A 14,986-nucleotide genomic window follows, 5' to 3' on the forward strand; every position below is an offset into this window, starting at 1 on the left:
TTCCATGTAAGCAGGTCCAGTGGTGACCAAAACAAACAAATCCTCCTCATGGTATAGCTTCTGTCATAATTCTCAGTGTTATTACTAAACTCTGCAGCTTAGAGAACTGAGCATGACTTAGTGTATGGAAAACTGATTTAGGTCTCAAATGTGAACAGAAGATGGCTCCGTCTCACATCAGGCTCACAGCTGTAGACAGCTGAGTGAAGGATGATTTTCAGAGGTTTGGGGCATTTGAATTGCCAAAGAGTTCACCTGGAATTGTACCTCAGCAAGTTTGCTGATGACACCAAGGTGTGTGGTGCAATTGACACAGTGGAGGGAAGGGATGGGATCCAGTCCTCACTGCCACACTTGAGAGGTGGGTCAGTGCCAACCTCATGAAGTTCAACAAGGGCAAAATCCTGCACCTGTGTTGAGGCAATCCCAAGCACAAATACAGGCTGGGTGAGACTGGATTGAGAGTGGCCCTGAAGAGGACTTGAGGGTGTTGGTTGACAAGAGGTCTAGCATGAGTCAGCTTCAGTGTGCACTTGCAGCTCAGAAAGCCAAATGTACGCTGTGTTGCAGCAAAAGGAGCATGACCAACAGGTCGAAGGAGGTGATCCTGCCTCTCTACTCTGGTGAAGCCCCACCTAGAGTACTGCATTCAGCTTTGAGGCCTCCAACACAAGAGGATGTGGCCTGGTTGGACCAAATCCAGAGGGGGCCACAGAAGTGATCAGAGGGCTGGAGCACCTCTCTTGTGGAGACAGGCTGAGGGTGCTGGGGTTGCTCAGCGTGGAGAATAAAGGCTCCAGGGAGACCTTATTGGGGTCTTTCAATACCTAAAGAGGGCCTATGAGAAATCTGGACAGGAGCTTTTTACAAGGGCATGTAAGGATAGGATAAGGGAGAGATTTATATTAGACATTAGGAATAAATTCTTCACTATGAGGCTCAGGAGACACAGGAATAGAGGAGTTGTGGATGCCACATCTCTGGAATATGTAAAGCCAGGTTAGATGGGGTTTTGAGCAACCTTGCCTAGTGGAAGGTATCCCTGCCCATAGCAGGAAATAGATGATCTATAACATCCCTTCCAATCCAAACCATTCTATGATTCTATGAATTGTGGATATTCCACAGAATATGGCTGTGGATATTTCATATTGTCCTTTGAACTAGGGCACTGAAAATCACAAGCAGTTTCCACAGTGCTATCTTCTTCAGATAGCAGCCACTTGCTTAGGTACCAAAGATAATGGGGACCTGTCCCCTATCTTGACTACATCGTGTAGCCTAAATGTCCCCAGAACTGCAAGTAGCCAGCTTTAGAATGCCTTAAAATTTTGAAGTGTTGTGGGGCTTAAAGTGTGCTGCTTAGGAAGAAGTGCTGCTTCTTCCTTTGTAGTGACACTCTGTGACTATGAGAAATATTGCAGAGGCAGGCACAGGCATGCCTCTAACTGTGGCTCCCTGAATAATGGGCAAGCTGTTGCAGTATCATGCTGAGTTTCAGTGCAGATCATAAAAGCTTATTCAGGAACTCCAAATATGCTTTTAGGACATACTGAAGCCTACACTGCCTTGTTATTTTGACCTGGGAAAGCTAGAGTGAACTCGAGTCACTCCATTATGTCTGCAAGGTGGCAGTCTTCTGCAGTCATTCCACATCCTGACTGTAGGCTTAATTACTTTTGAATTAGGAGGAGACATAAAGAATCAGATATCTGCAATAGTTCCTGCACATATATAGTATTGTCTCTTATCTATTTTGGTGGTGTCTTGATGTTTCAGAAGTCATTAAATGCAGCATATGGTGAAGCAGATCATCTAGAGGACATAGAAACAGATCATGCAAAGCACCAGGATACAGAAACAGCTATGTCCATTTGTTCTGCTTCATACTCACCAGCCCAATAACAGGAGTAAGATTAAGGGTCATCTGGGCCTCAGAAAACAAAGCAGATTAAATTTACATTGTCAATCAGGAGAAGAGTAACCTATGAACCCCATAGCAAGACTGTCATTGCCAAAGTTACGCAAACCAAGATGGAGTAGAACCTCCCAGCCTTGGTTGTACTTCCCTCTTCCTGTCAAATACAAACGATTGAAATGCCCCAGGCAGACAAAGACTAGTAGGAAAAGCAACTGTTTTTCTGAATGACCCTCTATTCACTCCTGCCACTGCACCTATTTAAAGACAAAGACCCAGTGTACTCACTAGATAAACAGTGGCACAATGACAACAGAGAAAGAATGTAGGCTAAGAGGGCACTTAGGAGGAAAAAAGGATACTGGGACCAGACCATTCTTAGACATTCAGCCAAATGTCTCTGAGATTAGGCCAGTCATGATGTTCGACTGTAACAGCTGCATGTTAAAACATGTGGACAATTCTAATATCCAGGGGTATTTAGAAAGTGCGCAAAACTTTCTCAGTGAAAGGAGTTAGAGATCAAGTAATATACTTCTTTCTTCCTTGTGTTGGTAAGGCACAAGAGAGAACAGTCATTTTCCCATGAGTCAATCTCAGTGAAGTCATACAAGGTGGAGGTCAAAAGGCCAGAATTCCACCAGTCGTATTTTCTTTTCTGCATGAGGTGCTGAAACATCTAATCAATGAGATGGGAATAGCTGAAACAATAAAACACTTACTCAGGTCAATCTCCTTTATAGTTTCCCAGGATTTCCCAACTGCCTTTATCTCCTTCAAAGGGAGAATGGACTTGCCAGTCTCTGGTTTTAGCAGGTTCTCAAGCTATGTAAGCTGATCTTGGTCAAAAGCAGGGTTGAAAGACTTCCAAAAATCCCCACGTGTTGCAAGTATTATCAGTTTAACAGAGATCCTCTTTTCCCTCAGCCACAGCTGACCCAAGTTGTAATGTTAGGTGTAATGTTAGATGATGAGTGAGTGACAGTACTGACATCATCTAAGTCACTACTGACCAGGATAGTGCTCAGATACACTGCAGGATATCTTGATGATGATGCAGGAGTTGAGAAGTTCTCAATGCCTTACAACATTTCCCTTGGGTGGCTGCATTTCTGCATCTAAATAGTTCCCAAGACAGGTATGGACTCCTTCACTATCAACTCAGTCTTCTGTGAAACAGTAAGATAAAAAGCCTTATCTCCTTGTTACAACAGATTCTTAGATAGTCCCTTCTCAGCATCAGCAAGAGAAAGCAATTTTTTAGCTCCCTGCACCTCCTCAGTGCACTACAAACACATCTTCTTTTTATACTGACCTTTCTATTCTTTTTTCCTTACGCTACTTATATTGTTTACACTTATTACACGTAAGTTTACACTTATTTCCTTACACTTGTAGATCATGGCATTGATAATTAATAAATACACTGGCCAGATCATTGTCTGGCATAAATCAACTAATGTCATTTATTGCACTATTCAACTTTTTATCAAATAACAATTCAGTCCAGAAGCACCTTAAGGGGAAAACACAACTTTATAGAGAGAAGAAATAAAAGCAAGTTACAGAATTTGGAGAAATGAAAACAGAAATTAAACATGGAAATGAAAACAGTTCTGGGTTTGCATTCTTTTCCATCTGTTCTGCAGAGGTTTTCTGCTCTTTGGCGGTAATTCAGATTAACAGTACAATGAAAAGATGACTCTATCCTACAGCAAGGCACCATGCTGATCTCACATCTTCCCTATTTTGCCAAGTGCTGGCAGCAAAACTGATGTAATATTTTAGAGAGGCTTTTTTCTGACACACAGATTTCTGTTTGGTGACAAGCGAGAGCTGTACTGACTGTTAGCAAACATGCAATTCTTCTTTGCTTTTTCTACTCTAGTTTTAAGTGATCAGAGCTCTGAAATGTCTGCTAATTGCCTAATACTTTGTATCCCAAGTTCCATACTATCACAGATATTTCCCGATACTCAGCCTACACTTTTGCTTTCAATCAATTTCAACCCTTTACTTTTGTTACATTTTCTGACACCTTCTTGAAAAATTGCTCTTCATTGGCTATCTCTGATGAGATGAGTTGAGATGAGATGATAGGACGTGACACTTAGCCTATAGGAGAGAAGAAGAGAAAAATGTATTCACATGAGAAAGAAATAGGGAAGACAGATGACTAAACCACAAGTCTCTGTGCACTCTAAAGCAATTATGTTTAATTTCAAAATGGTAGATAAGAAATTATGTGAATATTTCTATATATATACACACACACACACACACATACTTTCAGACAGCTACATTTTAAATGAACAATATCACTGACACAAAGCCATCTGTATTTACTTGAAACCATGAAGCCATGGCTTATCTCAAATATTTTCTTACAACATGTGTGGACTGACAGAACAGAAGTTCCATTTTAGAAGAAAATATTATTCAACAATATGGATACATTTGCACAATCTGCCCTTTTGTTTTTAGATCATTTTTATAACGACTCTGGCTTAGTATTACTTTCCACACACATCAGAATTTCATATTGCATAATTCCATTCATAGTTGAGGTTGCTGAATTTTTTCACAGTCAAATATAGAAGAGCTGATGCTCTTGGGCAGAAGAGAAAACACAGCATGAAGTTTCAGATTAGCTGTATTAGTGCTGTAATGGATGACAGTGAAGTCATTAACAGCTCTTGTCAGTATCATTGTACTACAGAGTTAACACCCAGGATTAAATTTTGGTGCTTCTTTTAACTGTATCAGGCTGCCCGAAGGCTCAGGTTAGCATTCCTCGTGGGTGACACTTTCACTTTGGTATATGGATAAAGAGTACTTTCTTTCTTTAATAAAAACCAAATTCCTGGACCAAAGTTCTCTTGCAAGATTTGTCTTACTTGGCAGTTTTGAAGTTAGGATTTATGGAAGATGCATGGACATTCTACTGATCAGACAGATTGATAAAGAAAGAAAAGAGGACAGATGGAAAGACATCCAGGTAACATGTCAGAAATAAAATATCACAGCAGTTCAGCCCACAGGTAAATACCAGAGTAGATGAGATAGTAACTGAAGTCTGAAAACTTATTCAGTGGCCCAGAGATTCTTGACATCAGCTACCTTTTCCATTATTGCCTGCACCAAACTGATGGTTTCTTTCACCACAGCAATGTGAAGTCTCCTCTTCACCACGCAATTTCCTTGTTATCTATCACACCACACCAAATGTGCCAGAAGAACTTTAACAATTAGAAATCCACAGCACATCCAGATATTTCATTAGTGAAAAAGTGAGATATGCTTGGGAAAATACAGGGTTTTCAAAGATTTGCATGGAAATGAGTAACGAATATCCATGGAACTAGGGACATTAAATGTACAATTTCTTTAGAGTCTCTTGAGATTCTCAATTCAGACTCATCTCATTTGCATGGTAGGAGCGATTTCATAAGAAAACATTCTGGATTTTGTCCTTTGAGAAGGACCACAAGATCTGGCCTAGTTTCTCATCCATGCAAGTCTTTAATTTGTTTTCCTGAAGGCAGATACTACAACTGTGAAATCAATTGCCACTCAGTATTCACAGTCAGCATTTCTCATTGAAGTGTTTTAGTGCCTTGTTTATTCCGCTGACATTCCCATTCATATTTTAACATGTCTGTGTGAGTATCTCAATCACTTGGAAATGTTACTTCACCAAATTTTAAATCAGGATTTGTCTATGGCTCTGAAATAATTTATTATATTTTACAGATGAAGAAACTGAGGCATAGAGAAATTAAGAACTTTGTTCAGAGAAAGGTAAATGACCACAGCTAAGTTTCCCACATAGATCACTATATTCCCTGCTTATTTTTCCAGTCTTTTTCTGAAATAGGAGGATGCAATTCTCACACAATGCACAGAATTGCTATGAAATCATTCTGAAAAAGTGACAACCTCCTTGAAAAAAACCACAGAGTTAAATTCAGTGTTCACCCTGAAATTTGGCAAAATAATAGAATAAATGCTCCTGAAGGCTACATGAATGTAGCAGAGCATTCTCCTCTCATCAAGGGTGTTTGGTCAGGAATGAGGCTCCTCCCCAGGACTGCTCACATTGCTTCCTCTGTCGTGCCTTTGTGTAGCAACATCTGTAAGAAGGAGCTTCATACAGGAAAAGCATCATCTTTTGAGTCTATACTGCTTCTTGCAGCACCAAAGCATACCTGCAGGGGTTACCACAAAGTGATCATGCTCAATTATCAATCCAGCCAAATCACAAGGGAGCGAGAAATAGAGAAAAGAGTTGAGAACAGGATATATTCCAATGAAAAAAGGTAACTTCTGCTTTTTTAGGTCAGCATATATACACAGTTCAGGTACATAGGGTTTTTGTATCAGTGTAGGTGTACAGTTTACTTCTTGGAGTGAAAGCAGTGTATCCAGATGTGTCAAGCAGCTGAGTCATGGGACAACAAAATAGAATTTCCTTGAGTAGGTCATTTTCACTGGCTGTTTGAGATCCTGAGTGAATCTCTAACACAGATATGGAACATTACTGGACCACTTTGGATGTCCTGACGCTGTCCTTTCAGCTCTGAATTTTTACCAGCTTACAGCTTAGATGCCAATTTATTGACAAGCTGTGGGGCTGCCTCCATCACAGCCTGAGCAGCATCCACGTTGTCATATAAGGCAACAACATGAAGGGCTGGCTGTTTACCCCACTGCACCTAGATAGGCAATAGTAAGTTAACCATCTCACTGCTGAATCCGTACTATTCAGCTGTTTCCACTCCACCCTGGCAAGTTTATTCTCTGCTACAGCTACAGTCCTGTGCCTGTTTATCCAAACATGCAGACCCCACAAGTTTTCTACAGTATTTTAGCCAAGGCTCCTACAAGGAGGGGCACTACTTCTCTGACGAGTACCACAGGCTTTATGAAACAAAAGTTTCTGAACAGCTTGCACATCATTATTCTTTGAGGCCTGGAGCAGGGAGCAATAGTAACTGTCCATTTATAGTCTTAAAATAACTGAAGTGGTTATAGGAAACAAGCTTTGCTGCATCATCAAGACAGATTTGGTTAGAGCTTTTTGCTGTCAGTGTAACATACATTTTTGAGAAGTGTCAAGACACGTCCACGAGTGATTCATCTTCTAAAGATCAGACATTTTACATAACCAGAAGATTCATCATTCAGCTCTTCATCAGAGACCTGATGAAAATGTCACAAAGGAAATACAATTCTGGCTCAGGTGCTAATGTAGCATTCCAGGGTAATTGCACATTTATTGGACTTAACTAGACCTTGTACAAGGTGTCAGATTACCTTCAAATCTTACCCTTATGCCAGACCTCAGTATTTCCTAGCAGGACCATCTGAAATCCATGCAGAAACTGCACATATTTCCTGTATTTCAATTCCCATTTCAAGTTCATCAATCAGTCTCAAATAAGCTGCATCATTGATTTTTGTCATATTACAAAGTTCAGTAACCAAATCCTTTCTTTCTGACAGATGGAAATACACTGGAAGAACACAAAACTGTCTCTTGACTCCCATCCCTCTACTCCAACCAGGAAATTCAGGTAGAAAGAGAATCCTAACTGAATACGCCTTCCATCCCAGCATGGGAACACAGACAAATACAACACAGAGTGATCCCTCTGGGAATCTTGAAAATAAAGACATTGTTAACAGAAATGAATATTTTCTAAGAAAAATAAATGTTGGCAGCATGTCTATTGTTGTTATCTCTGATGGTGAGAGCCACAGGGGTTCTCTGTATGTACCCAGCCAGCTTCATCTGACAAAATGATACCTTTAGGTGATACCCAAAGAAAATACACTAACAACATGCAGCATCATGCTTTTCATAAGGGGAGAATGAAAACCAGTCTGGCTGCTTTTAATGGGGCAGGCTATGCCTAATTAAAAATGAGAAGTCAAGCCTGAAGTTACTGACAAACCTACTAACAGGGCACAACTGGATTAAGAGAGAATCGCACCAACAGGTATTACACCACAGCTACACAAGGTTGAGTAACTAAATTAGGAAAAGGGCTATGTCTCTCTGCTGACCTGCATCTGCAAAATGACTTGCAGAAACTGAAGAAGAAAGAGCAGAAGGGGCACAAATCATGCTGACTGTGTGGTCAGCACTTACTCAGTGTTTGCTGGCACTGTATAACACTAGGTAGCACTGTCAGCTACTCATCTTTACCAGCAATGCAACACCCGATTTAATAAAAAGATAGACAAAATGGTTGTAATAGTTCATTAATTGTTCAGTGGGTAATACAAACGTCTGCAGTTACAGTGCAGGACCTCTGTTTTGCTGCCTCTCAATGCACAAAGAAATAAAGGCATTTTTATGTGTATTTGGATGCTAGTCTCAATGAAACACTGGAAGAAGATATAGGGCTCATCGTTCACCCCAAATCAATTGTGGAATTGCAAAAACTTTACTTGAAAGTGTCACAGAAGTACACTTACTTTGCCCCCAAATTCCAATTTTTTTCTTCCCACTGGCCTGGGAAAGGATGTGGTTAGATGCAATGGCTTGTTGGCCTGAATGGGAAACCTCTTTACCCAAACTTCTACAAATACAAAGTCAGGTGCAAAAAAGAGGATAAAAAAAACCTATCCCAATACCTAATGCCTAATAATTATCCTAATAATCCAAATAAATCTACCTAAAATTGCTATTCATCCAGAAAGGAATCCTGCAGATCAGTTTCCATGCAAAGGCTCAAGATTTAGGTTTTGGGTGATTTATTTTTTGGAAGTAAACGTAATTAATTTGGTCTGACACAAGAACAATAATCTGCTCTATTTTTAACACTAAAATCTGCGAAGACTTTGCTGAGCTGAGAACTCTCTAGCGTGGCTGAGCACAGAAAGACCTACCTCAGATGACTACTTCAAATGCTTCTCTGAACTTGAAACTCAGTCTTGATTGTTACTCTAAGATCCTAGGCAGTTTGGTGGCTGACGGTACGGTAGCCATTCTACTGCAGTGAAATTAAATAGCCACAAGGTAGCAGCAGAGATCCGAGTGGAAAACAGGAAGGCCTTGAAGAAACTGGTCTATGCCCGAACCGGAGATGTGAAGACTTGCTCATTGTATGTCTGTTTATAGAAGAAAAGTATGTGGCAACCTCAGTTAAATACAACCCATTTGAACTAGGTTTTATTTAAGACTTCTCCAAACATCACTAACCCCGTTTAGATGGGATTAGTCTAACTATTAGCTAAGCCATTGACATCTGGGTGTAAATCAGACTCTAGGTATAAAATGTGCACAGGCATTATGAGCCCATAATGCATTATTCCCAGGCTTGACTCCACACTGGCTCAGACAATGAGTCTCACTTATTTCATTTGAAGATGCTACTTTATCAGCAAACAGATCTGGAATAGAAGAACAAAAAAATGCAGCCTTCTTCATCTGTCTGATTTTATTACATTTTCCTTACCTGTGCCATACCCACAGTACAAACTCCTGCCCCAAGAACTACAAACACCGTATCCAGGTAGTTACGTATTGTGCCCTCCAGAACCTATGTTTAGTCAAATGAGAGTCAAGTCAATGTGTTACTTCTTGAAGTCCATTCAGGTTTTCATTTTCAGTCTTATTTTATGTTCATAAATAACTTTTCAACAAGAGGCAGCTGCTGAAATGTTATATTCTTTGACAGCAAGATGACTGTGTGGCTTGCAAGGATGATCACAAAGACTATGCAGGTGCCCACAGGCTGTTATTTGTGTGTTTTGTTAAGACAAATTTTCTCTGTTTTTATTTGCGCTACTTGCGTGGAAGGAAGCACATGCTGCTCAGAGTTAAGCCATTTGCATGAAAGAGGACTAGCAGCTAAAAAGCAACTTTTGCCCAAGATGATGTGAAACACATTGATTCACCTTGGAAGAACAGAACATCTTGCTCTATATAATGATTTACATTGAGGCGCTCAAAAACCCTTTAAACAATTTTTCAGTAATGATCCTCCCTCACTGCAGAACTCCTGCCACCTCTGGATAAAACATGTCACAGTCTTATGTACATAAATGAGCAGATGTTTTGGGCTTCTCCCATCTTCCCAGCAGACTGACTAAACAATGGCAGCAATGCCCTGGTCATAAAGGTTCCTGCACAGATACTATCTGCTGCCTTCTTACCTTACCTCCTGCTACAGGGAAGCACTGGCCTAGAATTTTCTATTTTCCTGCATCACCCACTATCACTTCCTATTGTATGAAGCCAAACTAGAAATGATTCTTTGTCCCTCTGGAATTAAAGAATTTATTCAAAAGAACAGCAGTTAGAGTCTGCTCTCAATTAGAGACTCCTGACTCTCAATTAGGAGTGTGTGTGTGTAAGTGATCAATTATTGTATTAATACATAGGATTAATTCCTTTCTCTTTAGGTAGGACACTATATAGACTAAACTGAATTTTAAGGCTTTTTCTTTCCCATTTATAGAGGTTTTGAAACAGAATCTGGAAAGGTTCAAACAAAACCAGTAGCATTGCTTGAGCATGACTAATTTCGGATGGTTAGTTACAACCAAGGCAACCAATGGAACTGATGTGTCTGAAGTTGTTTGTTGATGCCCCTTTTTTTAGATGAGAAAAAAAACTTTCTACCACTGATATTATTTGCAACAGCAGCTGTTCTCTGCAAAAGTGGTCCTGCAGAGTCCATCCAGTTTCTAATCAGGAACAATTTTAACATATATATGCTGACTGGTGATAGATCTTACACAAAATGTCAACAGTAACAACCTTTTTAAGTCATTCCAGCACATCCATTTCTGATCAAAACATATAATCTCTTGATGTGTTAATACTTTCTGTTAGCTTTCTGTTCAGCACTTTGAATATGCTATGGTGACTCAGCTGGCATGAAATGAAGCAAACCAAACTAGCGTCTTTCCTCTCATGCTCCTTTCCTTGTCTTTCCCCTCCAGATATACCTACATGTAATTTAGGAATTATCCATACAAAGTCCTTGACTAGAATGACTGTCTCAGTAAACTCTTACATAACAGCCTTTCTATTCCAGACCACCACAGATCTCTTTTCCAGAATAAATAAATATTATGCTTCAGAAGTGCACACAGTTTTGCAAGAAAAGGCAACGTTCCATCATCAGGACCCTTTCAAGAATAAATGCTGAGCAGATTATCCATTAGTGGCTATTTTAGCTGTATTTGCTGCATGGACAAGCTGTTACTTCATCCTTTCAGCTCCTAAGGAAAAAAGTAACAAAATGGATCATACCTGCTTGACTTCTTTACCATCCTCATCTCCACCTCAGCAGAAGCCAGGACTGATAGCACACTATAGACAGTCTATTATTGGAAACAATACACCTGGGGCAATTCCTTAGGGACATTTTCACAAACCTTTAAAACACAGCTTTTGTTTCAATATAATAGCAGAGGTGAAGATTATTTTTCAAGGTATTAACTGTAAGTGCTTTTTTACCCTCTTCAGAACTATATAGCAGAAGGTATCAATGGAGATGGAAAACTGGATTAGAAAAGCCTCTGGTCAGTCCAAATTTAAAAACCACTAATAATAGTTTCTGATCTGTTTTGTGAAAATCATTTTAAGGAACAATACTAAATAGCCCTCTACTATAGTAATCAAAATTAAGAACTTGGAAAGTTCCAATTAAAGCTCGTGATTTTTCCTTATTAGACCAGAGTTCTCTTCCAAAACACAGCTAGTATAGCTAAGCTGGAAACATAAGGTGTACTACTCTATTTGTTCCAGTTATAGGTAACTCAGGAGATAAGGATTTTCTCTCCCCTGGAATCTCATCTCGCCTCCAATGTATCTTGGATTTAAAAGTCTTAGGGGTTACATTCTTTGAGAAACGTGCTAAAGAGTAAAGACCTTCATTAGAAGGAATGTAGATTGCATGATGTTATAAGGTACTGGTGTCTATAACTTTCTACTATATTTTGCCCCAGAAGATGGAGCTTTGAGGAGCACCTTCATACTGAACTTCTGACGCATAGATGCAGGAATGACGCAGCAAACATAATTATATGTAGATTGCAACCAATTACTGTAACTGGGAGTATACTACCTTTTAACTTTTGTGTATAAATATAATGAGAAAGCCATCACTGGTGTGCTTGATTTGTGGAAAAGTCCACCAGGCACCCAGTCCTGAAGAAACACAGTATCCCTCTTGAGCATGTGGAATTGGTACTCGGGGCACGAATCTGCATTTTAGACAACACTATCCCACACAAAATTTAAAAGAAAAGGAAAACAATACCTTATCATGTCTTTCAATTCAGTCACCTACTCTGTAGCAGCACTGAATTTAGAACTATATATTATACGATTCAGAGCAGGATTTGAATCAAAGTCTCAGGAATGGCTCTGACCAGACTTCTACCCAGGTATTCCGTATTAAACTGCTCTCAGTATCTCCAGGTGGACAATAGTTTCTCTCTTGCTGTATGAATCATAAGGAAATGGTAAAAAAGGTAGAGAAATGCTAATTCTGGAAAAGTCCTATAGTTCAGTAACAAGAGCAGTATTCTGCAAGGAAAGACTCATCCCTACTTTCAATCAAAGATAATGAATATTAGAACCTAAGCTTCTCACATCACTGTGGCAGGCATCTCCATGGTGCTCCTAAAGCTATCCCTCAGCTTTTGTTAAAATTATGCCTGCTAAACACACCTGTTTGGTAGATTAGAGCACAAAACTGTGTTTAAGGAGATTTTATTTCCCTCCTCTTCTCTCTCCATTTATTTCAACTCATTTAATTTACTATGCATGTTTGCTTACCTGATGGAATCATCTTGGGAGACTGGGGACGTCATCACTGACTGGAATCAGTGATGAAGCTTGAAGTTAGAAGCTAAGCAACTTTATTCCAATTTACAAGAAAAGCATGAGGGAAGGTCCAGGAAACTACAGACCTGTTACTCTAGCCTCCATACCCAGACAATTATGGAGAAAATAATACTGGATGCCATTGAAAAATATTTAAAGAGTAATACAATCACTAGGCACAGTTGAAAGTATTCACAAAGGGAAAGTCCTGTCTAAATAATTTGATAATCGTCTACTATAGCATCAACAATCTAGTGGATGAAGGGCAGGCAGTAGATGTAATTTTTCTGGATTTTAGTAAGGATTTCAATATTATTCCTCACAGTATCTTCTGGTCAAGTTATCCAGCTATGAGGTGAGGGGACACACAGTGACAGCAAGGCTCAAACAATTGTAACAATCAGTCACCAGTAGTGTTCCTCAGGGCCCAACTCTAGGGCCAGTCCTGTTCAGTATATTCATCAATGATGCCAATGCAGGAGTTGAATTCACCATCAGCAAGTTGGCTTCCTAGAGAGGTGGTTGATACTGCACACCTATCAGTGCTGAAAAGTCATCTGGACAATGCCCTTATGTCATGCTTTACCTTTTGGTCAGCCCTGAAGTGATCAGGAAGTTGGACTAGATAATCGTTGTAGGTCCCTTCCAACCAGAACAATATTATTCTATTCTATTTTAAAAGGAAAAGGAAACTGGATTTCAAATATGAAACTAATTTGTGTAGCCTCATAAGACCGAGAAGGAGGTGAATACTGGTCAAAAGGTCATCTGTTCTTGGACCCACTTGGACAGGCTCACTGAGGTCAATGGGTTTGGACAGTGTTATTGAGAGTAGGATTTTGCTCATAAAAATGCAACGGCTGTGGGCTGTTTGTGTTACATAATAAACCTTTAGATAAACGTGTTAGAAAAAGTCCCTCTTAAAAATACAGTCATTTATAGTAATGACTGCTTTCCTAATACTCTATTAGCAGCACTGCATTCCTCAGCATGTTATCTATGTAATCATCTAGAAGAATGTCCCAGACAGTTCTACATGAAATTCCTGTTCCTGCTAGGTAGTGAGGTGCTTTTAAGATATCTGAATAAACAGCATTAGTGTAACATGAGACATGAACCCACCACTCACAGCACTTGGCCTTACCTACATCAGCAATGCATGTATTGTAGAAAAATGTTAAGCTTTTCCTAACTGTATATGCATAATCAATGATACATAATTTTAAAATGTATAATCGAAATATAGATAATAAATAAAAAGCTCTGGAAGATTAACTCAGTCCTATTTTTAGTACAACCAAGAATTACATTATCTGTTAAGATACAGTAAAATTTTCTAATCAACATCATCTTATTGGGAGACATGAGTTAACCAAAGGGTAAGCTCTACCCTCCAGATTATAAGGTTGAAAATGGGGAGAGGTAATACAAAATACCCAAGACCACACACCACAGTTAAAATTCAGGTTACATGATGCTTGTAATGATTTTCCTTTTCATTGTGTGAAACTAGGGTAACATAGCCTTGGTCATCCTGTGACACAATGGCAGTTCACCAACTTGGTGTTCTGTCAGAGAACATGGCCAATGGCATGTATGATGCCAGAGATTTTTTAATGCTAATATCAGGATCAGATCCACTCATAAAGTATACAAGGCAGTTATGTGTGCCTGTTGGAAGGTGAGGGAGGTCAGTATCATTGTGGGAAAATAAGGGAAATTAGAGACCACTTTCCCCCACCCCCTCCCCCAATTTAGATTGTAGCCCTAAGGAAAGCTTAGGGTAAAATGAAGCTGCTACTCCCAGGGTGGGATGCAGTTGGTATGTACAGAGCCTACTTGGTGATAGTTCCTCAGGCAACCCTGTAACCTTGGCATACACCAAGAGAAACTGACTGGAGAGTGAAGTGGAGCCAAGGCCCTGCATCCAGGCTCTGCTATAGTCCCTGCAGGAGTGGGAACTTGAAGTCACCATGTCCTGACAAACCACACAGCAGGTGCCAAACAAGGAAACTAGATTTATATTTGCAAAAGCAAAGCAAGAGAGTTACACCCATCAGTAGCAAAGTGAGTGTGACTGGAGCCACTCCAGCTCCATAAGCATAGAGCTAAAACATTGAAACCTGTGTTAATACAGAAAAGCCTGGACAAATCCAAGGGCTTCCTACAAGGTGGGCATGAGCAACACTGATGAACAAAAAACTGAAGGGAAAGGA

The sequence above is a fragment of the Nestor notabilis genome, unplaced genomic scaffold, assembly GCF_000696875.1.
Source record: "Nestor notabilis isolate BGI_N333 unplaced genomic scaffold, ASM69687v1 scaffold156, whole genome shotgun sequence".
Classification (NCBI taxonomy): domain Eukaryota; kingdom Metazoa; phylum Chordata; class Aves; order Psittaciformes; family Psittacidae; genus Nestor; species Nestor notabilis.